Source organism: Muntiacus reevesi, chromosome 4 (assembly GCF_963930625.1).
Source record: "Muntiacus reevesi chromosome 4, mMunRee1.1, whole genome shotgun sequence".
Lineage (NCBI taxonomy): Eukaryota > Metazoa > Chordata > Mammalia > Artiodactyla > Cervidae > Muntiacus > Muntiacus reevesi.
In genome coordinates this window covers 135911818-135937065 of record NC_089252.1, presented here as the reverse complement: position 1 = coordinate 135937065, position 25248 = coordinate 135911818, and the positions used below count along the sequence as shown (strand labels likewise).

Sequence of the window (25248 nt, the reverse complement as noted above, 5' to 3'; positions counted from 1 at the left end):
TGTGCGTGTGAGTGTGTGTGGGTGAGTGAGTGTGTGTGTGTGTGTGTGTAGAGGGGGAGTAGGAGTTGGGATGGGGTGACTGATTGGTCTTCAATCTTAAGTGAGGACCAAGCATGGGTCTTAGCAGAAACTGGAGGAGACAGCGGGCCGTTTAGAATTTCCAAGAAGAATAAATCCGGTGCCCCCCAGGAAACCCCTTTTGGTTCTTCATACTAAATGCTCTTTCAACAGCTTAGAGGCTTAGGGTGTGCTGTTCACTGTGGTCTCGTTCAGTGCCACTTACTCTGTGTTGTTACTTAACCTTAACAACAATCTCACATGGTACAACAATCTTACATGGTAACAACAATCTTACAGGGTACTCTGTACCCATGCAGTCCCATATTGCAGATGAGGAAAACTGAGTCTCAGAGAAGGTAGACTACACACAACCAGAAAGCAGGGAGGTAGACTCTGTACGCCAGCTGCTGAATCATTCCGTGTCCCCTTTGTGGAGATGAATCTCCATCCTGACATTTCTCTGAGGACCAGTTATCGAAGTATTGGAATCACTCATGCTCAAACTCTGTCGTATTTACTCCATCCTTCTCACTGACATCACATTAAGCAACCACATTTACCGATGACCACTTTTCTCCTGTGTCACACAAACTCTATGTCACTCGCATCCCTTATGTGCTATTAACACCAATCAGGTGAATTTCATACCAGTTTTTGAAGATCTGGGCCTTCTGTGCTTTCTGTTAGAGGCTGCTTCCTTTTTATTGAAGAAATGCACACTTTGGGAAGCTTTCTTTTTTTTTTTTTGAGTCCTGCGAAAAGACAGAATCTCAAAGCTCTTCTTTCTCAGTGTGGGCGGCCCTGCCATTTCCAGCATTGCAGACTTATCCTCCAGCCGCCCCCAAAACATTTATCAGGAGATGTGACTTCTCTCTGAAATTACACAGGTTGGTTTAAAAATAGACGGCAGGGTTTCCCTCCGCAGAGAATGCTGTCAGACTGCCCGCTTCTACCTCCCTTCTTTTGTACATGTCAGAGCATTTTTATCTTGAAAAAAAAAAAAAAAGAAAGTGCTGTGCTTAAGTAAACTGGAGCCCTGAAATTAACAAAAAGGTTCATCTGTAGCATCTAAGGATGCCTTAAAAAAAAAAAAAAACGCTTCAGTTTCCTGATTAAGAATCATGCACAATTTGATTTTCTATGCCTCACCATCTTTGCAGGGGCATTGTTAGCATGAAAATGAATTTTAAAAATACATTCTAGCGGAGGCGGGCATCCTGACATGAAGAGTTCTGTTCTGTGTGGAAGGAGACTCGGCTGGGAGCACGAAGTAGCTTTGTTGCTGGGAATAGATCAGCTTGCATCCTGAGTGCAGCAAAGGGAGATAAAAAGTTAAACAAATAGCCCTAAGACAAAACAAATAAAAACAAAGCAAATAAAAATAAGGTTTGGAAGTAAAAACAGATTAATGGAAAAAAAAAAAACAACCAAAAACCACCCCACATAGAAATGCTGGGAAAGAGAACAGGGGCTTCCGACTTGGGTAAATATTCTCTAGTCAAAATCTTTTCAAAATGATAGGACTGGTTGAAACATCTTGTCCTTTGTGTGTGGGAATGTAAAAACCTCCATTCCCCCCCCACCCCCCCCCAACCTTTTGCCTCTCCATTCCTCTCCTCTTATCTGGACTGTCTGTTCCTCCCTTATATGGCTGTTCTCGGAAGTTCAGGAATTTGAGTGTTATGTGAAAGACTAATTCTAATTGGGCTCAGGGACATTCCTGTCAAATGGGAGATGTATGGGTGTCCTCCTGTGAAAGATCAACACTCCCGGCATCTGCTGTTCTGCATCCCTCTTTCATCCCAGTCTCTCTAAATACCAGGCTTAGCTAAATGGCCTAACAGCCCATTATCCCCTCCCTGAGACCCCTCTTTTCAGCCACTGTTTCTTTAATTAGCAGGATAAGTGTGATTCCCTAGCATTTCTTTAACATTGTAACTTTGCAAAAAGATGTTTATTATCTCATTGATTACACACAAAACTCTGTGAGATAAGGAGGGCAGGAATTCTTAAATCATGTTTGCTTCCTAGAGACCTGGGGCTCTCATAGGCTCTGGTTCTGGCATAGCTCATTAATGGCAGAGTCCATTTCCCCTCTTCAGCCCCAGGCTCCTTGGCGCCTTTGTTGGGTGGTTTTCCCTAAACAGAGTGCTTCCTGACTTTGGACATCAGATGCTATTTGTGGATCCAAGTTAGAGATTATTTTGTAATGTGAAAGCTCTTCCAGGTTTATGCCTCCATATTAAAGAAACTTTTCTTGTCTCAATCTAAATGACTTCATGCTTTCAGAGGTGTATTAGTTTCATTCATTCAACAAATATTTGCACAGACTTAGTTTGAGCATATAGCAGTGAAAAAACAAACAAATTCTTTACCCTCCAGGTGCTTATGTTTCAGTGGAAGAGACCAAGAATTTAAATAAAGAAATAAGTATATATATGATAGGCCTGATGGTAAGAAGTGGAAAGAAAGAAAAGCAAGGTCAAATGAAGTATTGTGCATTTATATGAGATGGTCAGGGAAGGTTTCTTTGTTACAGAGATATTTGATGAGATACCTGAGGATCTGAGGAAGTGGGAGCTCCAGACATTTGGATGAGGAGGAAGATAATGGCATGGGCAGAGGCCCTGGTATGGAAGAATGCAAATAAGGTAGCTGACAGCAGCTGAGAGGGGAGGTGAGTGGTGGGAAATGAGGTCAGGGAGGTGGGCAGTGGGAGTAGCAGTGGGATAGAGCCATAGCGAGAATTTTGGCTTTAACTCTGAATGAGATGGGTCACCACTGGGCCGGGTGGTGGGGGGTGGGGGGGAGTTGAGGATGGGATTCTGGTGTCAAAGAGGGCATTTGGACAAACGTCTGCTTCCTGCTGGGCAATGGCCCAGCTCTGACCTCTCGCAGCCTAGCCTCCGTCCCACTCAATATCTTTTTGTTATTCACCAGAGGTGACTACATAACTTGCATGGCCTCATCAAGAAAAAAAAGAATGTGGGGATGTGTGTTCAAAGAGTAAGGAAAAAAGGTATAGTTAAAAGTGCTAAATATACAGCCATTTCCTTCCTTCTGCAACCCCTCTTTCAACTTGTCATAGTGGTTTAAATTTGCCATTTAATGTAGTTCTAAGTAAAGGGACATTAACATTTAAAATTATCAGCATTAATTTTACTGCTCATCTTCATATTGTGCAATGCCAATATAAATGCCAGTTTTAAATGCAAATGTAAGAGCATTTTACTTGTATGTGGAATCACTAAAATTATACATTTCAGGTTTTATAGTTGATACATGTATGTTATTTTGTTTCTGCCAAAATGAAGGAAATGCTATACAAAACTAATTCAACTATTTTTATTCTTTGATATGTAACATCTACCAACAGTCCACCCTTTGCTTACTGATGGGTAAGGAAGGACTAAAAACAGAAGGAACTACTGGTTCTCCTCTTTCCTCCCTTTATTTTATGTCAGAGCTTTCAGGATAAGTAGTTGGCTAATACAGGGCTTCCCTGGGGGCTTGGCAGGTAAAGATTCTGCCTGAGAGGCAGGGGACCTGGGTTTGATCCCTGTGTCAAGAAGATCTCCTAGAGAAGGAAATGGCAACCCACTCCAGTATTCTTGCCTGGAAAATTCCATAGACAGAGGAGCCTGGTGGGCTACCGTCCATGAGGCCGCAAGAGCTGACACTACTTAGCGATGAAACCACCACCACCAGTGCAGGGAAGTCCTAGGAGTAACCAAAGATAAGATGGAGTTCTTTGGCTGTTTAAGTTTTTAGAATGCCTTGGTCTTCTTTGTGCATTTGGAATAAGCTCTGAAGGGAGTAGAAGGCGTGGCCCCTAGGTGGGACACCCCTACTTTTGCAGCCATAGATGTAACACACTTTCTACTTGGTTTGAGTCTCACTGAACTCGTGAATGTTGCAGGTCATGTGATTCTGTGCTCATGGGGCCTCAAAAATGCTCGGTGTGAATGGGTGGCCGGACGTGCTGGCCAGATATGGTGTGTATATCTCTTTACCCAGTGTACCAGTGTACCACTGGACCTGATGTAAGAAGTTCAAAGACAACATTATTAAGAATTTTAGGATGGTGGCATCAGAACAGTAAACCAACAGCATGGCACATGAAACCGGCCCCGGTCTTCATCCCAGTCCTTCTAGAACTCACCTAGTCTTTGTGTAGGAGATAGTAAGGGGTTCCCTGAGTGCCTTCCCCGGGCCTTCGTGGCAATCCACACCGCTTGTGAGGACGGCATATAACCAGTCCTGCCTGAGAAGATGGTGCCTGCTTGGGACAGAGAGAATTGGGCCAGAAAGCACAGAGAAATCAGAGAAAAATGAACAAGAGAGAGGCAACTTAACATGGGTGAAAGACAGACAGCAGGTGGGGAAGGGAAAGTGACTGATGGCAGAGGCAGCTGCCAAGGGGGGCTCTGACGGCCTTTTGTGTGGAGTGGGGAGGGACACGGGGCTCAGAGACAGGGTGGCTCAGCTGTGTCCAACTCTGCGACTCCGTGGACTCATGCAGTCCATGGAATTCTCCAGGCCAGAATACTGGAGTGGGTAGCCTTCCCTTCTCCAGGGGATCTTCCCAGCCCAGGGATTGAACCCAGGTCTCCTGCATTGCAGGCAGATTCTTTACCAGCTGAGCCACAAGGGAAGCCCCAGAGAGAGGGGCACCAGGGCAGTAACTATTGATAGGATAACCTCAAAGAGAAGTTCACACGAATAAAATCAGGACCTAATCAGGGCCAAGGAATAAAGAGGCAAAGTTGGATATAAGTAACTGTTAATTTAAAATTTTTAAATTTTAAAAAGAGAGTGGGCATTAGTCTCCTGATTTTTTATAGGAAGTGAGAGAGAAGCAATGACTTTAAGATAGTCATTGTGTGTATATAAGCTATATATGTACATATATATGTATATCTTTTCATTGCATATATCCTTTACACACACATATGTATATATCTTTTTTTCCCTGTCCCTTGGGGGAAGGATGAATGAGTAGAACTACTCTGCGACAGGATAAAATGTCAAGAAAAGACAAGCTTTCTGAAATTGGAGAAAATGAGAACCGTGGGCTTCGGTTTCAGACTAAAGAATAATGTCAGGAATCAGACATTAGGAAGGCGCTGGTTGCCTGACATTTGTTTGTGATTTACAGAGAAGGTTGTGGGAGCCTGGTGTCACTTAAAAGAAGCTGAAGCTCAGAAAACTTCCCGAGAAGTTGTCTGTCTGTGGGAGAAGATACCAGGTGGAATTTCCCTGGGGCAAAGGTCCTGAAGAGAAGATCCTGAAGAGAAGGCTGTGGTCTAGTTGGTGTTGCCCTTAGACCCCAGGCAAGAGATGTTGGAGTTCTGAGCCCCCAGCCTGAAGGGATCCTGTCTTGGGAATATACTGGACAAGGAGTCTTCAAGGCCAAGGGGACAGACTCGTCTGAAGTTCAAGCTCTTTTTCAAGACCACATCTGAGTGCCTAGGTTCTGTGAACTCCCCAGGCCTGATTTGCATGCCTATGTGGGCATTTGCCCTGAACTTATCCTCCTGGCTGCAGACTCTTGTGCATTTATAGCCAGGTGGGGTTGCCAAGGGCTAGCTGTCAGGCAGGGTTTGGACCGCTTGGATGTGTGTGCTGGATGGTCTCCCACCTTGCCTTTGAGGTTGCAGTGGCGCTGGCTGGACTTGGGAGGTGGAACGGGGCGGGCAGAGCTCTCTCCCCACATCTCTGTTCCAGTGTGGAACTCTGAGGAGTCCAAAACTACTGAACTTGACCCTGGCATTCCTTGCTATTAAGAAGTAGACTTGTCCAACCAAGAGGATAGAATATATTTTATTTGCCCATTTATTCTCTTTTTTAAAATAACTTTTAATTATTTATTCATTTGGTATGTGGGCACCCGTTTGTTCTCCAGCTTTTGCCCTGCCTCCCTGTGAACCCTTTGTGGGGGTTTAGCAGCTTAGATGAAGGTGAAGGTGATAAAATTCCACTGCCACCCCCCTTTGTTGTTGTCTTGTTATTATTAGTAATTAAGATGGAGACCTTTCAAGGTGGAATAGCAGATCCTTCCTGCCTAAATTTACTCTGAGTTACTCCTCATTTTGTGAATGGATATAGCTGTTTTAAGGTGAAGAGTAAAAACATTTTGATGTTATAGGCATCATTTGTTCCTTTGATACCTTGAACATGAGGGGAGGAAATGGAGAGACCAGAATTACTGGTTAAACTGAGTATCTTGTTTCAAGCAGATGACTGCAAGACATTCTTTCCTCCAGGGAAGCAGGTTTAGGAGTTCCTCCCTGAGTCAGGGAGGAAGCCAGAGGGAGTCTGTACAGCCTGCTTTTCTTTCTCTCTTTTAAACTCAGATCCTGACTCTCTTGTTCTTTCTCAGACTTAAAATTAAGAGTTTAAAAAAAGGGAAGTAAAACAGCTTGGGCAAGGAGAGCAGGAGGCCCAGAATGTTCTGTTGATTTCGAATGTTCAACTTCTGCTTTGGCTCCAGGACAGGGGAGCAGAGCTGACTTGGTTGTGATTGGGGGAAAGTTTAAGAGTCTTTTGTGGAACATGTGACATGGCCAGTATATTTTATAACAGTACGGACAAGATTTTAACAGATTCCTGTTGACAACATGAAGACACATTTTCTGAGCACTTAAGATGCCAGGCATATGCTGAACATATGATAAGCATCATCTCATAATTAGAAGATTCTAATACAATTACTGCTTCTCATTTTACAGATGAGGAAATAGAGAATTTAAGATACCTGGTCAAGACTTTAGAGCTAGTTGGTCACTGACCGGACCTGAAACTGGTTCCTTTTGACAACAAAATTCATCTCTTTGACCTCGACTCTACACTGCCCAGCATTCCAGTATGTGATATGAGATTGAGTCAATTATTTCACTTATTTTCTAGAAGAGCAACATTTTGACATGTCACCTAGTCTGACCTTTTCAGTGAATAGCTGTGAAAGCACAGATCCAGGGAGGTCAAATGACTTACTTGAGATCAATCAGCTTGTTAGTGCCAAAAACAAAATTCAGGTGTCAGAAACTCTGTATTGGCAATTATTCTGCTACACTCTGATGAGGGACTCATTTGAAAACACAGTTTGAGTAATGGTAGGTGAGGAAAGTGGAAATGTTTCCTTTTAAAATTCAAACTTGGAGCAGAGTTGCCAGCTTCTCTTATATCCCCTGCTTTTTCTCTGCCTTACAATCTGTGCTATGAGTTCTAAGAGCTTTCCTAAGGAAAGGCATTGCTTATGGCTCAATCTTAATGTATCATATTAAGGATGAAGGTGTGTGTGTCCTAAGTTGCTTCAGTCCTGTCCATCTCTTTGCAACCCCATGGACCATAGCCCTCCAGAATCTCCTCTGTCCATGGGATTCTCCAGACAAGAATACTGGAGTGGGTTGCCATGTTCTTCTCCAGGGGATCTTCCCGACCCAGGGATTAAACTGTGTCTCCTGCTTTGGCAGACGTGTTCTTTACCACAAGTGCCACCTGGGAAGCCCAGGATGAAGGTACATGATCGTTTCTCTTGCAGTGTTTTATGCCAAACGTGCATTTTGTTTTATGTGGTTGTTTTATTGAAACTTCTTCCTTCTCTTCCTAGGTGAGCAGGATGTAGGAGTTGGGAGAAACATGCCCCCATTTTTAAGTATCTAATTTATACTTGACTTTCATGTGTGAACAACTTTTGTTCTCCATCCAGCTGGATAGAAATTGTGGGGAAAAGTCACACAATGTCTCTAATTTACTTTTAAATGCTTCTGCACAGAAAAGTAAAATGAGTTTAAAAAAGGAAACAAAAAATGTTGAAACTTTAACCTACCGTATGGATTCAGAAGTTGTTTCTGTTAGCTTTGGCAGTAGAACCGGTGTTCCCAAAATGCATTTATTTGTTCACAATCATTTGGGTAGCAGTCTGTGCAGGGCTCGGTGGTGACGGCACATCTCAGGTTTCACTGTGGCCAGAGTGGGGATGAAATAGATGGTTTGCAAAGATGTTCATGACAGTTCCTTTCATTCCTACACAAAGGCCCCTTGGCAACATGACTTTGCCACTCTTCTCATCAAATAGGGGAGTCTAAAGTAAGCCCCTCCATATGAATGAGTTCCATGCAGAGAGCACATGCATAATAAGCCCAATTTGTTCGTGTTAATGACTCTAACAAAGTAAGTCTAGGTACTCAACTAACACAAGCGTCTATAAGTACTCTCCTGTAATGGGTTTATAATGCTTTCCACACAAAAAAATGTATAAAAAACAAACACAAGAAATAAAACATTTTCAATCTTACAGTACTGTACCTTGAAAAGTACACTGCAGTCCAGTACAGCAGCTGGCTCTTCTTAGCAGTACCAGCTATGTCACGGCTGCTTTTACACTTGCTTCCAGGTCTCCAGGGCTTGACATAAAGCTACTGTCCTCCTCTACCCTATATAGAACCTGACAGTAAACCATACAAAAGCGCAACCGCTTGTAGAGGATGCACGCAAGAACTAATGTCCACTTGACACGTGAACTCACATGACTGGCATGTTCATGTCTTTGAAAGTTCGCAACGTGAAGGTTTGTACATCGGAGGCTGACTGTGTTTCTCTACCCCCTTGAATCTGAATTTAACGGTGACTTTTTTGCCAGAGAGGATATTGGCAGACAGGATGCAGCACACATTTAAAGGGGACTTGCATTTGGGGGCTTGCACTCTTCCTGCTGCAATCTCAAAGACCACCTTCTGAAGAAGCGTCAATGAACTTCCTGGAGGAGAAACCACAGGGAGAGACTCAACCATCTCTTCTGTCTTGACTTGAGGCCTCAGATGTGAGTGAGGCTGGCTTAGACCTTTCAGTCTCTCTCGAGCTGACCTGGACCAGAAGAACTGGGAGAGATAAATCATTGGTTCTATAATCCACTTATTATTCACTATTTGGTTGGTTTGTTTAAAATATCACATTTACTGCCCATATCAGAAGTCTTACAGACTACAGTAATTCAAAAAAATTATGTATTTATTTGGCTATGACGAGTATTAGCACGTGGAATCTTTCACTGGTGCACACAGGCTCCAGAGTGCGGGCTCAGTAGTTGTGGCTCGTGGGCTCATTTGCTCCAAGGAATGTGGGATCTTACTTCCCTGACCAGGATCGAATCCATGACCCCGGCAGTGCCCGGTGTATTCCTAACCGCTGGGCCACCAGGGAAGTCCTGACTACAGTGATTAAAAAAAAAATCTATGTTTGCATGCTTAAAGAGCCTGAATGAGTATCTAGCAATCTAAGGCAATTTTAATCAATTTTGTCCTACAAAATGATGCTACTGATATTGTTGCCTGACTTAGAGCTGGTACGCTCCCATGCCCCTTGAGACAGCTCTAGTAGCTGCCTGGCTTTCAGGATCAAGGCCAGCACTAAGTGGGGCATTGCCCCCAACACCACCCATGGCTTGGGATTGAGGGCGCTCCCAGGATACAGGAGGGCTGGGCTTACGGGACCTGAGCCCGTAAAGGTTAGGACCACCACAGGGACAGCGCTGGAGCTGGTGGATCAGAAGACTCCCGGGTGATGAAAAGCTGAAGTCTTTCAGTTTTGGACTGTTTTGTCTGGCAATGAAAACTAACCAATATATAAATAGAACAACTTCAGAAGATTGTTTGGAACAGAATACCTTTAGAAAATATCACTAATTATGAAAACAATGCCAGTGTCTACCAAATGAGGACAACATAAAAATTCCGTTTTTTACTGATATATAATTGACATATATTTCATTGATTGTAGGTGTACAATGTAATGTTTTGATATGTGCACATTGTGTGAGATAATTACTGAAATACACTTAGTTAACATTCACCACCACACATAGTTACTATTTTTTAATGATGAGAACTATTAAGATTTACACACCACACAGCAATGTTAACTATAGTCACCATGCTGTAACTTACATCCCCAGCACTTATTTAACTTATAACTAAAACATGGTACTTTTTGACCACCTTCACTCATTGTACCTCCTCCCAACCTCCACTTCCAGTAATATCCAGAGGTTATTAAAAATTACTGTTATTAAAACTAACAATGATGTTGATCATCCTGACAATGGAAATACCTCATTTCCTATAATAAGGAAATATAGTAAAGGTCAAAGTTCTTCCATAGAAAGATCTCATTTAAATGTGTACACTCTGTTAAAAAATGTTTGCCCTATACTTCCATTTGTAATATTGGCATATATTCTTCTGTTTCCTAAAGATATTTTTGAGGGAATAGTGTTAATAGAAATATAATTAAGTGTAATATCTATAGGAATTGGAGATATGGAGAACTGGTTGACTTCTCACGATTTAGTCAGATTGCTTTCCCCTGGATGGCTCAACTATTTGAAGGGAGAAAGGATTTTTATCGTGCATAAGAACAAAGGGAGGGAGCATTTTGAGAGATCAGAACGTAGTGGGCACATCTGAGGGGAATGGGTCAGCATAAAGGTGACAAGTTCCTGGCAAGAAGATGTACAAGAGTTGTGTCCAAAGTGTGTGGAGGTCTGGACTTCAGGAATTAAGAAGAACACTTCCTTTCCCCCTTCTTTCCTATTCATCAAAGTTCATCAAGTTTGGAGTTCTTAGGAGAGTTAAGCTACATTATGACATACAATAGCGTTTTCCCCAATATTTTATTTATTAGTTCCTCAAGATGTTCAGCATAAAAGGGGTGAGCTGAATAAGTCTGACAGTATATTAAAGCTACATTTTTGTCAATGCACATTAGTGTAGTATATTGAGGACTTTGAGAAACGTCACAGTAGGGACTTCCCTGGTCCAGTGATGAAACAGCGTGCTTCCGCTGCAGGGAGTGTGGGTTCAATTCCTGGTTGGGGAACTATGTGCCAGGAGGCCAAAAAGTTTAAAAAAACAATACTCTAGTAAAGAAATCATTCCCTCTTTTAAAAGTCCAGTGCTTGTCAATCTTATTGAAAGATAGAATTATTTTCTTCTATAAAATGTTTTAACATCACACATAACTGGCTTTCACTTGAGAAAATGAAAAGTTAATTGACTCAATTCAATCTGTAGTTATGTATATGTGAATATACACCTTTCTGGTGGTTGTTCAGTCCCTAAGATGTGTCCCACTCTTTGCAACGCCATGAATGACAGCATTCCAGGCATCTCTGTCCATCACCAACTCCCAGAGCTTGCTCAAACTCATGTTCATTGAGTCGGTGATGCTATCCAACCGTCTCATCCTCTGTCGTCTCCTTCTCCTCCTGCCCTCCATCTTTTCCAGCATCAGGGTCTTTTCCAAAGAGTTGGCTCTTTGCATCAGATAGCCAAAGGACTAGAGCTTCAGCTTCAGCATCAGTCCTTCCAGTGACTATTCAGGGTTGATTTCTTTTAGGACTGACAGATACAATGATATGTTCTATGCAGTATTGGTCTCAGAAAATTAATATGTATAATAGGAAATATGAAACTGGCACCCAAAAATATTATATGACATAGAAGGAGATAAGAGTTGGATTAGTAATAGCTTTCATTGGAGGTAACAAAACCCAGCTCAAAGTGGCTTGAGGATTGGCTTATGTAATTGGAAAGTTCAGAAGTAGGTCAGGCTTGGGAAGCTTGTTCTATCAGGATTCCAGCTCTGTTTCTCTTGCCCTTCTCTGGGTGTCAACTTCACCCTGGCTTGCTTGATGGGAACAACAGTTATTCTCGTAGCAACATGAGCCATATTATCCCTAACTTTCAAGTTCAAGAAGAGAGTGTCTCCTTCCACAGTCACTGGTCAAAAGTTCTGACTTGTGCTGACTGTGAACCAGTCCATGGGACCTGGAAATTGTCAAATACCTATTGGTTTACAACTAGATTACCTGGATCAAAGACTCGGTCAAAAGAGATGAGATTATCCGCATTGGCATAGACCCCACTTGAGGAAATAGGGATGGGCTCAATCTCACCCAAATCCTATGGCTGTTACCATAGATTGGAGAGCATAGAATGGATGTGTGTGCCGAAGGGAATAACCACAATGTCCACTACAGAGGGGCAGGAAGAACACCTTAGTTCTGTGGGTCCAGTGATTGGTTCATCTGTTGAGAATCTTGGTGGAGTACCTTTTCAGATGGTTGTCAAGGGCATGAGCTGGCTTTGGATATGAAAGAGAGGAGCGGTAAAGGGCATTCCAGGAGGAGAAAGCTGCAGAGGCAAGTCAGATGAGCAGGGCTTGGAGGAGTGAAGTGCTGTTGGGCAGATCCATTTGGATGGAATAATCATAACAGTGTTTATATGGGAAAATTCACTCTGCGTTCCAAGTATTCAATAAGTTAAAAAAACGAAGTTTTGAAACTCAACCCATTAGTAAATTGGGAACTCCCTGTTCTCTTGAGTCATAGCCCTACTACCATTTATGATGTTTATGTTTCAAGAAGTATATAGTTGGCACATCCATGTAAAATCTTTATAGAAAAACTCCAGACTTGTTTGAAAAGATGCCAAGTTAACACAGCTGAGTTGACCGTTGACTCATTTTATAGCAAAATATTTGTTGATAGGAAGGAAATGAATTCCTTGTCTCTCCCTAAGGACGCCTGTCATCCTTTAGATTAGTGGTAAAGTGCAGTTTTAAAAATCAGATTTTGGAATAAATGCTATGAATTTTCCAGTATCAAGTGTTTAGCATTTTATTTTGAGTAACTAAAAAGACCATCCTGCTCTTAATGTAACATCAATTACCTAGACTAAATTTCAAAGCTGTTAATAGATTGAAGTGCATTAATAGTGTGAGTTAAGGGAAAAAGAAGAGGAGCCTGCTACTGTGTGTGGAGAGAGCAGATATGCAGTTACCCATCTGGTAACAGGAAAAGCAGTGGGTGCTCTAGCATGTTTTGAGCCTTTAAAAACATCTCTGTATTTCTTTTCATTTTTTAGAGAAGTCCTGACATTTACCTATTCATTCTTTTTTAATTGAGGTATAGTTGATTTACTATTCCTAAAGGAGATTAGTCCTAGATGTTCATTGGAAGGACTGATGTTGAAGCTGAAACTCCAATACTTTGGCCACCTCATGCGAAGAGTTGACTCATTGGAAAAGACTCTGATGCTGGGAGGGATTGGGGGCATGAGGAGAAGGGGACGACAGAGGATGAGATGGGTGGATGGCATCACTGACTCAATGGATATGAGTTTGAATAAACTCCAGGAGTTGGTGACGGACAGGGAGGCCTGGTGTGCTGTGATTCATGGGGTCGCAAAGAGTCAGACACAACTGAGAGACTGAACTGAACTGAACTGAACTGATTTACTAATTCAGTCATAAGAAAGAATGAGATTTTGCTATTTGCAACAACATGGGTGATTTTAAAGGGTATTATGTTTAGTGAAATAAGTCAGACAGAGAAAGACAAATACTGTGTAAAATCACTTAAATGTGGAATCTAAAAATTAAAACAAACGAGTGACTACAACAAAAAAAGAATAAACAGATTCACAGGAATAGGGAGCCAATTAGTGGTTACTTGTGGGAAGAGGAGAAAGGAGGGGAAGGGAAGATTGGGGGAGAGGATTAAGAGGTACAGACTATCATGTATAAAAGAAGTAAGATACAAAGATGTATGGTGCATGGAATATAGCCAATATCTTCCCACTTTTCATTCATGTTAATTTATACATATTTTCTTTTCCTTAAAAAATCTAGCCTGGTGTTGTATGGAATATCCTATGAAATAACAGTTGGACATTTTCATTCCTTATCACTGCCTTTGATGTACAGTTTGATCCTTCCTAAATAGCTCCCAGCTTTGGTAGCGGTCACTCTGCTTCCTCACTGGTTGATTCTAAATCTGTAATTACCTCTAGGTCCAAAAGCGAGGATTAACAGACCTTACCCTAATTGCTTGTTTTTGTAGAGTTGTTAACAAAGATTTGGGCTCCAGAAACAGAGCCAGACAGAAGGAAGCCTGGAGTTCAAAAGTCTTGTAATCTTTGGCTCCACAGGCCTATAAAAGTGAAGTGTTGACTGAATGCAAACTGCCTGCAGGCTGAGAGGCCCAGGCCGAGAAAGGACAAGGGGCCTGTGGATCATTTGAAGAGGTGGGGGGTTTCATAAGGATTCTGGACTGAGCTGTTAATAGATGGCCCCATTTGATTTCCCCTTCCTCATGAATGCCTGATCCAGAGCACTGTGCTGCACAACAAATCTTTTCTTACCTCCTGTGTTCCTGGAATTTAAGAATAAATGAGGCCTCTTGCAAATGCCCGGCATGAAAGGAGTAAATTGGAAATATTAAGGGATGCTGGTGCAGTAATAATGTACTCTTGTTTCCCGGTGCCACTCTTGAGCTAATGGTTACAGGCTTGCAATTTGTGAGCAAGAAGATTAAGTTCAATATTAAACCGTGATTACAGGCAAGTAGGAGGAGGGGGCTCTTTTGGGAAAGTGTGAGGGATCAGTCACCTCCTCACCTCCAAGTATTACAGGTTACCGGAGGTTATAAGATTTAACAAGTATGGAAAATTTTGCTGGGTGAGAGGGCGGTTTAAAAAAGTCACTGGGACGCTCTTTCAAGTGGCTTTCTTAACAACAAATCATGCCTTCTCACTCTCCCTAGGATTCTTAGGAAAACTCCGGGTATCTTTACAAAGGAAAAGTGTAAACTGCATGTTATACCAGATTGATTTGTGTAATAAAAGATCGATATATGATTTCATTTAAGAAGATGTAAGAGAACACCACATTAAAGTTGGTTATAAAAAGATGTCAGAAGAACAATGGAGACAGAATTTGATTTTAAACTAGGCAGAAATTGTAGGAGAATCATGTTTTCTTTTCTTTCTGAGTTTCTTGTCAGCAAACTAATTTTCAATGATTTTAGCAGAAATATACTTTAAACAAATTAGAAAACAGTATGCATGATAGCTAAGTTGCCTCAGTCAGGCCCCATTCTTTGTGGCCCTATGGGCTGTAGCCCCCCAGGCTCCTCCGTCTGTGGGTTTCTCCAAGGCAAGAATACTGGAATGGGTTGCCATGCCCTTTTCCAGGGGATCTTCCCTACCCAGGGATCAAACCTTTAAAATCTCATTATGTTGCCTGTGTTGCAGGTGGGTTCTTTTTTTACCTGGGAAGCCCTAGAAAACTGTATAAATGGAAATAAGTATTTTTAAATGTTTTCAATGAATCTGTTTTTTTTTGTTTTAATTTTTTATCTCTCCTCTTCAGAAGAAGAATATCTTAGTTTAGAAAAATCTTTGTTTTATATTATTTTCATATTTTGCTTAAAAATAGGTACTTTCATCTTACTTTATCTCAATATTTGGACTTTTATAAAGTCAGGAGATTTCCTAAAATTACTCCTACATCACTAATTCTTATTCATTACTACATTTGAATTTCTCAAGGGAGAAAAAAAAAGGTTTGATATTTACATGTAAATTTTTTGCTTACAATTTGAACTCATTTGTGATCTTTTGAAACTAAATTAATTTGAGGTACAAATTTATAACAATAGATATTTGTTATGGGAGTTGTGATTAATCCCATCTTTTTTTCCTCATAAGCAAGCACATCTGAATCTATCATATTCTAGAAGGCATTGTCTCTATGATATGTCTTGCATTGGCAAGTTTCTGACTTTCTGATCCCTGGAAAAAATTTTCAACACCCGTTAAACAAAAAACCCTCAGAAAGTAGTTCTGGCCTTATCTATTCAGAAAGAATTTCTCAATTTAATTCTGAATACAGTGACTGACTATCCTGCAAAAGAATTATGTCAGTTCTATATATTTTGGACCCAAGTCTCTGTCAGCAGCAGCTCTTTCTCCAACCCAAAGACATGGGTCCCACAGGTAGTCAGAAAGAGGTTGGATGAAATGTGTGACCTGTGTGGCAGGGTTCAGGACTTAACTCACGATGAATGAGATGTGTAGAGAAACACAGCTTCTTTATTTTGTCTAGAGTCTGTCCCCTTCCTCAGTTCCCACCTGCTGGTTTGTGGGAAAAGTTAATTAAATTTCCAGTATGTTTTAAAATTAGTCAATCTGACAATTTAAATAATGCCTTTAGGCTATCCTCAGTCTCTCCTATGAGTAAAAATTTTCAGTCTCAGAGAATTTCTGTTTCCTCCCTCCCCATTTCTAACATCGAGTTGGTGTGAGCAGAAAGGTGAGTATTGCTCAAACTTGTGAAGCCTTAAAGTGAATAAGATTTGGGGGTCTTTAAGGTGTGATGTCTTCTGAGCCCCAAGGTCATGGCCATTGATTCCTGAATTCTCTCCCAGTTTTCAGAGCTGAGATCTGCAAAAGATAAGCTATGGGCTGTTCTTTTGGCTCAGGAAATGCTACCAGTGTAGACCATGGTTGCTTAGAGCCAACCCCCAAGTCTCTGGCAGTTCCTCCCTATGGCTTTCTGTTCTGGGGTCCTCCATTGCTATGGAGACCTTATGCTTTGCTGTGACGGGCTCCATGGTTGGCTCTTGGATTTCACTGTGCATCCAAGCAACAGGAAATGCAGGTGAGCTGGGAACACGAAATCCCAAGCCTTCTCTAGCTAACCACACTATTAAGGTTTCTTTTAGTGGCTGTGTCTTAGACTGGGGGCTCTGCTAAGTGGTCCTACTTCAGACTCTAAATTGGGTGTAGAGAGTCTCATTGGTACTGCCTGTGTGACATGTTACTGCCTTTCTTGGTGGAAGCCAAGATGGGAAAAATTTGAAAGCTTGTGTTTACTTACCTTTGGTCTTTTGTCTTTTCCTCTCTCCTTTTCACCATCTATGTACATAAAAGGACAATCTTTCTCCTACCTTCTTTAAGTCGAATCCTCTGTCTGCCATAGTGATGGCTAGGTGTGAGAGGACAGGCGTCCCCTTCACACCACGATAGAACTCTAGGATCTAAATTCTTGGTATCTAAAGGGAATATTAAAGTGATGCAGAATCCTCTCTCTATGCAATGATATGTCTGGCAGGGCTGTTGTCTTGGTACTTTTCCATCTCAGAATCTACTTATAAATTTACTACACCTTGAATTTGCTCTGCAAAAAATACCTTGCATGAACTTGCATGTTTACCTTGCATGAACTGTATTACAGGCAGCTGCGATTTTGAGATTTTTGGAGAATCTTGGGGAGTTGAGCTATGTTGGGTCAGTTCTTTTTTTTTCTCTGCAGCTCCTTTCTTCAGCAATATTCTTGATATTTTGCTAATTAAAATGGAAACTAAATGTATCCTTTTAATGTATGTATTTTCCTTCTGCCAAAATATAGCCTTCTGAGATGTTCACCATCTATTTCACCTCCCAGCCCATCAATTAGTTTCTATTAACTTATCCTTCTTTTCCCTTAGAGTACTTAGTCATAGTGAAATTATTAATATATATTGACATTTTTATTTGCTTGCCTGCTTATTTTCTGTCTCTCTCTCTACAGTATAAGCTTAAAGAGAGGAAGGCTTTATCTTTTTTGTTCACCATGGTATTCCATTGCCTAGAACAGGATGTACTCAATAAACATATGTTTATTGAAAAACAAATTTATAAATGAATGAATGAGTCTATAACCAAATTCTACAGTCATTTGACTTTGCTTTTCCTTCTAGGTTCAAGGACTCTGCATATGTTCATTAATGATGGCTGATTGCCAATGACATTACTATAGATGACTAAGCAATCATATTCACTGAGGTTAATTCTGAGTTGTGTTTTTATTTCAAAGTGTTTTGAGCCTGAAAATTTCACTGGTCCCTGGGGAGTGTTTTCTGGAATTGGAGAAGTAGTATTCTGATTGCAGAATCAATGGAAGATAAATTTATGTAACAGTCAACAAATGCTATAAACTCTTGACAACACTCTATTTATTTTTCATCATTATATTTTGGTACCAAATCTCACTACTTGACACATAGTAAATATTCATTAATGTATGTTGAATTGGTCCAGTATGAAATGTGAGTTCAAATCTACCAATTGTGTTTTAAGTCTACATAAATTACCCTGAAGTCCCTAAACCCTGTATAAAACAATACTGTTCAAGATATGTTTACTCTAAAAAATAAATATTGTAAATTCTAGTCTGTTTCATTTTGTCTTAATTTGGGTTCTACTATTGAGATACTTCACGGCCAGCTAGAAAAAGTCACTATCAGTAAGTTCTTTACCATTGACACCTTAGTTCCAACAGTTCCACTGTGCCTTGTTCTAACACACTGCTGCTGCTGCTAAATCGCATCAGTCATGTCTGACTCTGTGTGACCCCATAGACAGCAGCCCAACAGGCTCCCCTGTCCCTGGGATTCTCCAGGCAAGAACACTGGAGTGGGTTGCCATTTCCTTCTCCAATGCATGAAAGTGAAAAGTGAAAATGAAGTCGCTCAGTCGTGTCCGACTCTCGGCGACCCCATGGACTGTAGCCTATGTAGGCTCCTCCATCCATAGCATTCTCCAGGCAAGAGTACTGGAGTGGGTTGCCATTACCTCCTCCTCTAACACACTAGCTGATCTTAAAGCCGCAGAACAGAACTTTTCACAAATTAATCAAGAAATTCTTGTTATGGAGGTTGAGGGTTTGCACAATCATTGTTCACTGCTTGGGATGACGGATTAGTTAGATTTCCTACACTTGGAGAGGTTGACCACAAGAATTGTCCAGATCCAGGAATAAGTTGTTCCAAGCCTATTTCTACAAAAAACACATGAGCCCTCTGCTTTCTAGTGATTGTGTCTTTGAGTTGTCTCAGCTGCAACCCCAAGCCATTTGGATCTCTTGGAAAGGCCTCACCTGTGTTTAGGGCCCAGGCTTGGGGAACCAAGAGCTGGCTAAATCACCATGGCCACAGGACTGCTGGCATATTCAGCCAGTTCTCTAGTAGTTCAGTGAAATGATTAAATTGAGTTATCCTAATTCACTCTTACGATGTCAGTAGTGCAGTTTGGGGAACACAGATTTAGACGTAGAGTCAGATGGTGCTGTTATTGTCTGCTGATGTTTTATTGGCATAAAAGTTACACGAGTTTTCCATCAATATAGTACATGGTTCATACCGGGTAGGCCACGTAAAGCAAAGAGGGGCTGATGGAGAAAAGTCACTCTATTCAATTATATACACTGCTTATTTAACTTATATGCAGAGTACATCACATAAAACGCCAGGCTGGATGAACCTCAAGCTGGAATCAAGATTGCCAGGAGAAATATCAATAACTCAGATACACAGATGACACCACCCTTATGGTAGAAAGCAAGAAAGAATTAAAGAGCCTCTTGATGAAGGTGATAGAGGAGAATGAAAATTCTGACTTAAAACTCAGCATTCAAAAAGTTAAGATCATGGCATCACATCACTTTATGGCAAATAGATGGGGAAACAATGGAAACAGTGACAGACTTCTTTTTCTTGGGCTCGAAAATCACTGGGGACAGTGACTGCAGCCATGAAATTAAAAGATACTTGCTCCTTGGGAGAAAAGCTATGACCAAACTAGACAGCATATTAAAAAGCAGAGACATTACTTTGCCAGCAAAGGTCCATACAGTCAAAGCTATGGCTTTTCCAGCAGTTAGGTGTGGATGTGAGAGTTGGACCATAATGAAGGCTTTGCACCAAAGAATTGATGCTTTTGAACTGCGGTGCTGGAGAAGATTTTTTTTTTTTTTTTAACGGGGTGAAAACTGTATTTACAAGACAAGCAGTTACACATGGACTTAAAAAAAAAAATAACGGGGGCGAGGGACAGAGGAGGGGAGCCGGCAGTCAGGAGGGGCCACAGCCCTGGCCCGCGGCAAGACCCAGGATGTTCGCCTTCGGGAACGACTCCATCTGTTTCCCCGATATGCCCTCCACTCCTTCCAGGTCCTCAACCTGGCTGAAGGGGCCGTGGAGCTCCCTCCAGCCCACGATGAGCTGAGCCTTCTTTTGGCCAATGCGCTGCAGGCTGCGCAGATCACGGGCTGAGCCTTCGTTCAGCAGATCTAATATTTTTTGGCGACCATGGGCCAGTAACTCTGGGCTGATCTGTAGCTCCCAGCCGTCCTCAGCCTTCTCTTCTGGCTGTGAGGCATCTAGGGACTCCAGCTTTCTCTTCCGGCTTTTCTTCTTCAAGATATGGATCTCGGCATTTGGGGATGCTGCCTGCTCCTGAATCAGTTGTAGAGGCATCACCACTGCCTTTTTGAGGGGCTTAGCCACTGTGACTATACGGCGAGCAAGGGGTCAGAGCATTGTGGGAAAGTAGTTCTCTTTCTTCTTGGGGTCAGCAGCCTCCTGGGCCAGCACTTTGGCTTCCAGTTCTTTTTGCTTCATCTTAAGCCTCTCAATTTCCAAATCCTTCTCTTCCACTGTCTTCATGAGCACTATCCGCTCTCGCTTTGGGGTGCTCAGCAAAGGGGTCCCCTGGCTCCCCTGGGAGCCCAGCAGACGGTCCAAGCTTAGAAGGCGCTCCAGCATTGCCGGATCCATGCTGCTTAGCTTCTGTAGGGGGCTGAGTTTCTGGGAGGCAGAGGCTGGAGCTACTGGGAGTTTGGGACTCCTGGTTTCCTCTTCCTCAGGGCCTCGGGCTCTCTTTGCCTCTGAGGGGCCTAGCAGTTCTTTCTGAGACAGTTTAACAGGTGCCAAGACAGGAAGCTGCAGGCTCTCATTGGTAAATGGCCGGTTGATTACTTCCTTGGACCTGGCTGCAAAGTTGAGTGCAGAGACTGTGTCCAGGTAGAAGCGTCTCTCAGGGGCAATGTTGGCAATGAGGATGCTGTGAGCTGAGCCACCCAGAGAGTCCTGCAACAGGCGAGTGAGCTTGCTGTCCCGGTAGGGTACCCGAGGGAGGCCCTGGTTCAAGGCATCCACCACCTTGCCCAATACAAACAGGGAGGTGTTGATGGCACCACTCTCCTTCAGCCTCAGGCCCTTGTTGCCTGTGCGCCGGTTGTCCTCTGAGCCAGCCAAATCAATCAGGTAGAGTTTCCCCTCCCGCTGGCGAAACGGGGCCAAGCGTTCTCGCTGATCCACCTTAACCAGGAGCACAGCATGACTGCGGGAGGAGCGCTGGTTGAGCCAGGTGGCTCCCACCGTCCGGTTTCGGCTGGCTGGCAGGAAGTGCCGCTCAAAATCAGCAAAGCTGGTGATGGGCTTCTGCGTGAGGCCCGGAATCAGGATGTTTCCTCGGCAGTCTTCTCTGATCACCAGGTCTCCCGATGAAGGTTCCAAGAGGTCTAATACCTTTTCCTGGTAAATCTCTAAGTAGGACATAGTGACAGAGAGGGCCCACGGCCGGCCCTCAGCACCCTCCTCCCTCGTGAGCTGTAGGAGGTCCATGAGAGCCCGAGGAATCACCCCAGGCTGCTCTGGGCTGCCCAGCATCGTGTGCGTCTTCCCTGCCCCTGTGGGCCCATAAGCGAGCACACTGGCATTCTGCCCTTCCAGCAAGTGCCTCAGGATGGGCTGCACCGATCCTGCATAGATGTCCTGCTGGGAGCTCCTCTCCCCGTAGAAAGCATCAAACTGGTATTTGAGAGTCTCCTGGTGGTTCCTCCAGTTGGCAATCTCCAGAGAACAGCTGTCCAGGCCCCGCACACAGGGGGTGTCGTTTTCTCCGGCTGTCCCATCCACAAATGGCCGCAGTCTCACAGCTACCCTCACTCGAGCTGGAGGTGGGCGCCGGCCAGCTCCCACCTTGCTTAGCCGACAGCGACTGGCTCCCGAGACCGCCGCCGCCATCTCGCGTCGCCTCCGCGCCGGGACCCCGGCGTCCATCTCACTCCCTCCCTGGGCCCGCCTCTCTCGAGAAGACTCTTGAGAATCCCTTGGACAGCAAGGAGATCAAACCAGTTAATCTTAAAGGAAACCAACCCTGAATATTCATCGGAAGGAGTGATGCTGAAGCTGAAGTTCCAATACTTTGGCCACTTGATGCAAAGAATTGACTCTTTGGAAAAAACCCTGATGATGGGAAAGATTGAAGGCAGGAGGAGAAGGGGACGACAGAGGATGAGATAGTTAGATGGCATCACCTGCTCGATGGACGTGAGTTTGAGGAAACTCCAGGAGATGGTGAAGGACAGGGAAGCCTGGTGTGCTGCTGTCCATGGGGTTGCGAAGAGTGAGACACGACTGATAGACTGAACAGCAACAACAACAAATTCAATTACAAATTGAGTATTAAGCACTTATTGGGTATCAGCCATTGTACTTAGTAGGCCCTGAGAGAGGTGAAAAGGAGAGCAAGAAACATTTCTTACCCTCATGAATATATCTAATGTTAGATATATTTATGCTTATAGATAAATAGTGCATATTTTAACATGGGAAGACAATTTAGTGTTTTTTGTTTGCATGTGGTATAGGATTGATGTTTAATTGCCTTAGACTGCAGCATTAAGAAAGGTTGATGACTGATGATTTTTCTTATCTTTTGGAACATATAGCATCTCCTTACTCTTCCTTTGCTCAAGTACCAGAGCCATTAAGTAGAGCACTAAAAGCTACATGATAGAAATGGGTGGGTTTTACTGAAACAGATCAAACATATGAGTTGTTGAATTGGAATTTTATGTATTTTTTTAAACAGTCTTTGACCTCCATTTTCTGTGACTCTCTTTTCCCCTTATTATTGAAAGTACTCAGAAAAGAATCCTATCTCTCAAGTTTTATTCTTTGCTGAAGCCCGCATGGTTTTCAGAGTTCCTTTCAGTTACCCATGTTATAAGAGTGATATTTTTAACTTCAGACTCTTGGTGATTATTTTTATTTCGCAGGAAAATCCTTTTTTCCACCCTTCTATCCTGCTCACCAGCAGAGAGAAAACAGCCCCTTATACGTCTTTCTTTCCTCCTACGGCATGTTTTATAATGCCAGTGCTCTTTACTTCAGCTCAGCTTCCAAATTTAATTCATTTGTTAGGCCTATTTTTACCTTGAGACATGAAATCTGAATGTGTTGCTAAACTATCAGAGAAAGTGCTTTTCTTTCTGCCTTCCATCTAAGGCAATGTGTGCTTTCCTAAATGGTATTATTTATAGCTGTGGGCTGTGAAAACGAAGCACAGACACGCTGCCTACATCCCCTGTCACACTTTTTTTTTTTTTTGGTTAGAGTAGTTAGTCATTAGTACTGAATTGTTTGGTCACGAGCGGGGAGAGAGTGAAAATGTAAAATTAAATACCTTTCATTTTCATGGTTCTGGTGTGAAATATATGGGGGAAATCCCTGAGTGGAGTAACCGGACCAAAGGGTTGCAGGTACATGGTGTTACTCAGCCTCTCTTACCTCATCGCTTCTGCCCTGAAAGTCTGTGTTTGTGAATTTGTTAGTCAGGATAGGCTAGTTTGTGTTGCAGTAACAAACAAGCCTTGCCCCACCCCCAACCTCAGGGATTTATAGGCCAATTTATTTTCTTATTGGCTCAGTAGTAAAGAATCCCTCTGCAATGGAGGATAGGCAGGTTTGATCCCTAGGTTGGAAACATCCCCTGGAGAAGGAAATGGCAATTCACTCCAGTATTGTTACCTGGAAAATTCAGTGGACAGAGGAGCCTGGTGGGCTATAGACCACGGGGTCACAAGAGAGTAGGACCTGCCTGAGCAACTAAACAAAACAAAAACCATCTTCACCGTGTCCTTTGCATGTTGGCCGTTGTGCCATATCCTGTCATCTGATGGAGCAGGCTTTACTTGGACCCCTTGGTGGTTATAGCAGAGGGAAAAGAAACACGAACAATCTGCCAATTCTGAAAGCCTCTGTGTGACACCCGTCATTTCTGTTTACATTTCATTGGCTAAAACAGGTCATGTGGGCACTTCTGAGTCCATCAGAGCTGTGATATGTAATCTTCCTTCGGGGGGGATGCTATAGAGAGGGTCCCAGAATATTTGGTGAATGAACTATCACAATGGGGATTCACTGACTTTCGTTTGACAGTAGTCAATAGAAAGTACCCAGATGAGGACTGAATTTTGAGGTTGAGGTTGGCAAAGAACTAGTATCTTTTTTTTAACTTTTATTTTTTCTGGGGTGCTGGAAATAAGATAGAGGTCTTCATTGCTTAGAACACTAGGCTCTTGAAGGCCACTTTCTAATGTATTAACATATATGTTATATCTATATTCATTGTGTTTGTTGTTTGATTTACTCAGTTAAAAAAATAACTTTGAACTGTGGCATTTTTACGACTATCATTTTGTCCTTGCCTATGTCTTCAGGTTCATCTTTCACCACACTCCTGCTTTGGACTCTAGGCTCTGGCTGCAATGAACTATTTGCTATTCTAGAACTTTCTTTGGAATGCCTTTAGCCTTGCCTTGTCTGGCTAACGCCTCTCACCCTGTAGGGCTTAAAGTCAGTATCACATTTCCTAGTCTTGGTTAGGTGCCTCTTTTCTCTTATAGAAGACTGCCCATATTTATTGCTTCCATAACACTTATCCTGTTATGGAAGTATGTTATTGTTCATCAATTTTTCTCATTATATGTAATTTGTCATTGTCTTGGGAGGCCCACAACTGCAGCCTCAATACCCATCACTCTCCTCCATTGACCCTGATGCTCCATTGACACTGGTCACCTTTCTTCTCCATAAATAAGTCCAATTTGACCACACCTTTGTTGCCTTCTCACTATCCATTCCTGTTACCTGTTCTTCTCTCTTATCTACAAATACTGGCTGTTTTTTTTTATCATTCTGGTTTCTGCTTGCTTAGAGATGACTTTCTCAAGTAGTGAATCTATAGTATCCACCCAGACTCTGCTATCATAGCATGCTATCTTTGCACGCTCCTTATCACTGTCCAGTACTTTTTTTATTCTTTCATTTGCTTGTCATCTGCCTTCCTCTATTAGAATATACTCCAAGAGAGCAGAAACTTTCAGTTCTGTTTATATCTGTGTTACTGAGGATAGTGTCAGTACTACTGTTAGTGAGTGAGTGAAGTCGCTCAGTTGTGTCCGACTCTTTGCAACCCCATGGACTTTAGCCTACCAGGTTCCTCTGTCCATGGGGCTTTCCAGGCAAGAGTACTGGAGTGGGTTGCCATTTCCTTCTCCAGAGGACCTTCCCGACCCAGAGATCAAACCTGAGTCTCCTGCATTGTAGGCATACGCTTTACGGTCTGAGCCACCAGAGAAATCCATATTTCTGCTAAGTAGTCAATAAATAACTGTTGACTTTTTAATGAATTAATGACATTATAGTAGTTCTTCAAGAATCAAGGTTAAAGCTTT

General features: G+C 42.6%; 1 pseudogene; it reads right to left on the bottom strand.

The window, feature by feature from the left end:
• Positions 1–19703: 19703 nt before the first annotated feature.
• LOC136167916 (kinesin-like protein KIF22) lies at positions 19704–21788 on the bottom strand (annotated as a pseudogene).
• Positions 21789–25248: the final 3460 nt, after the last annotated feature.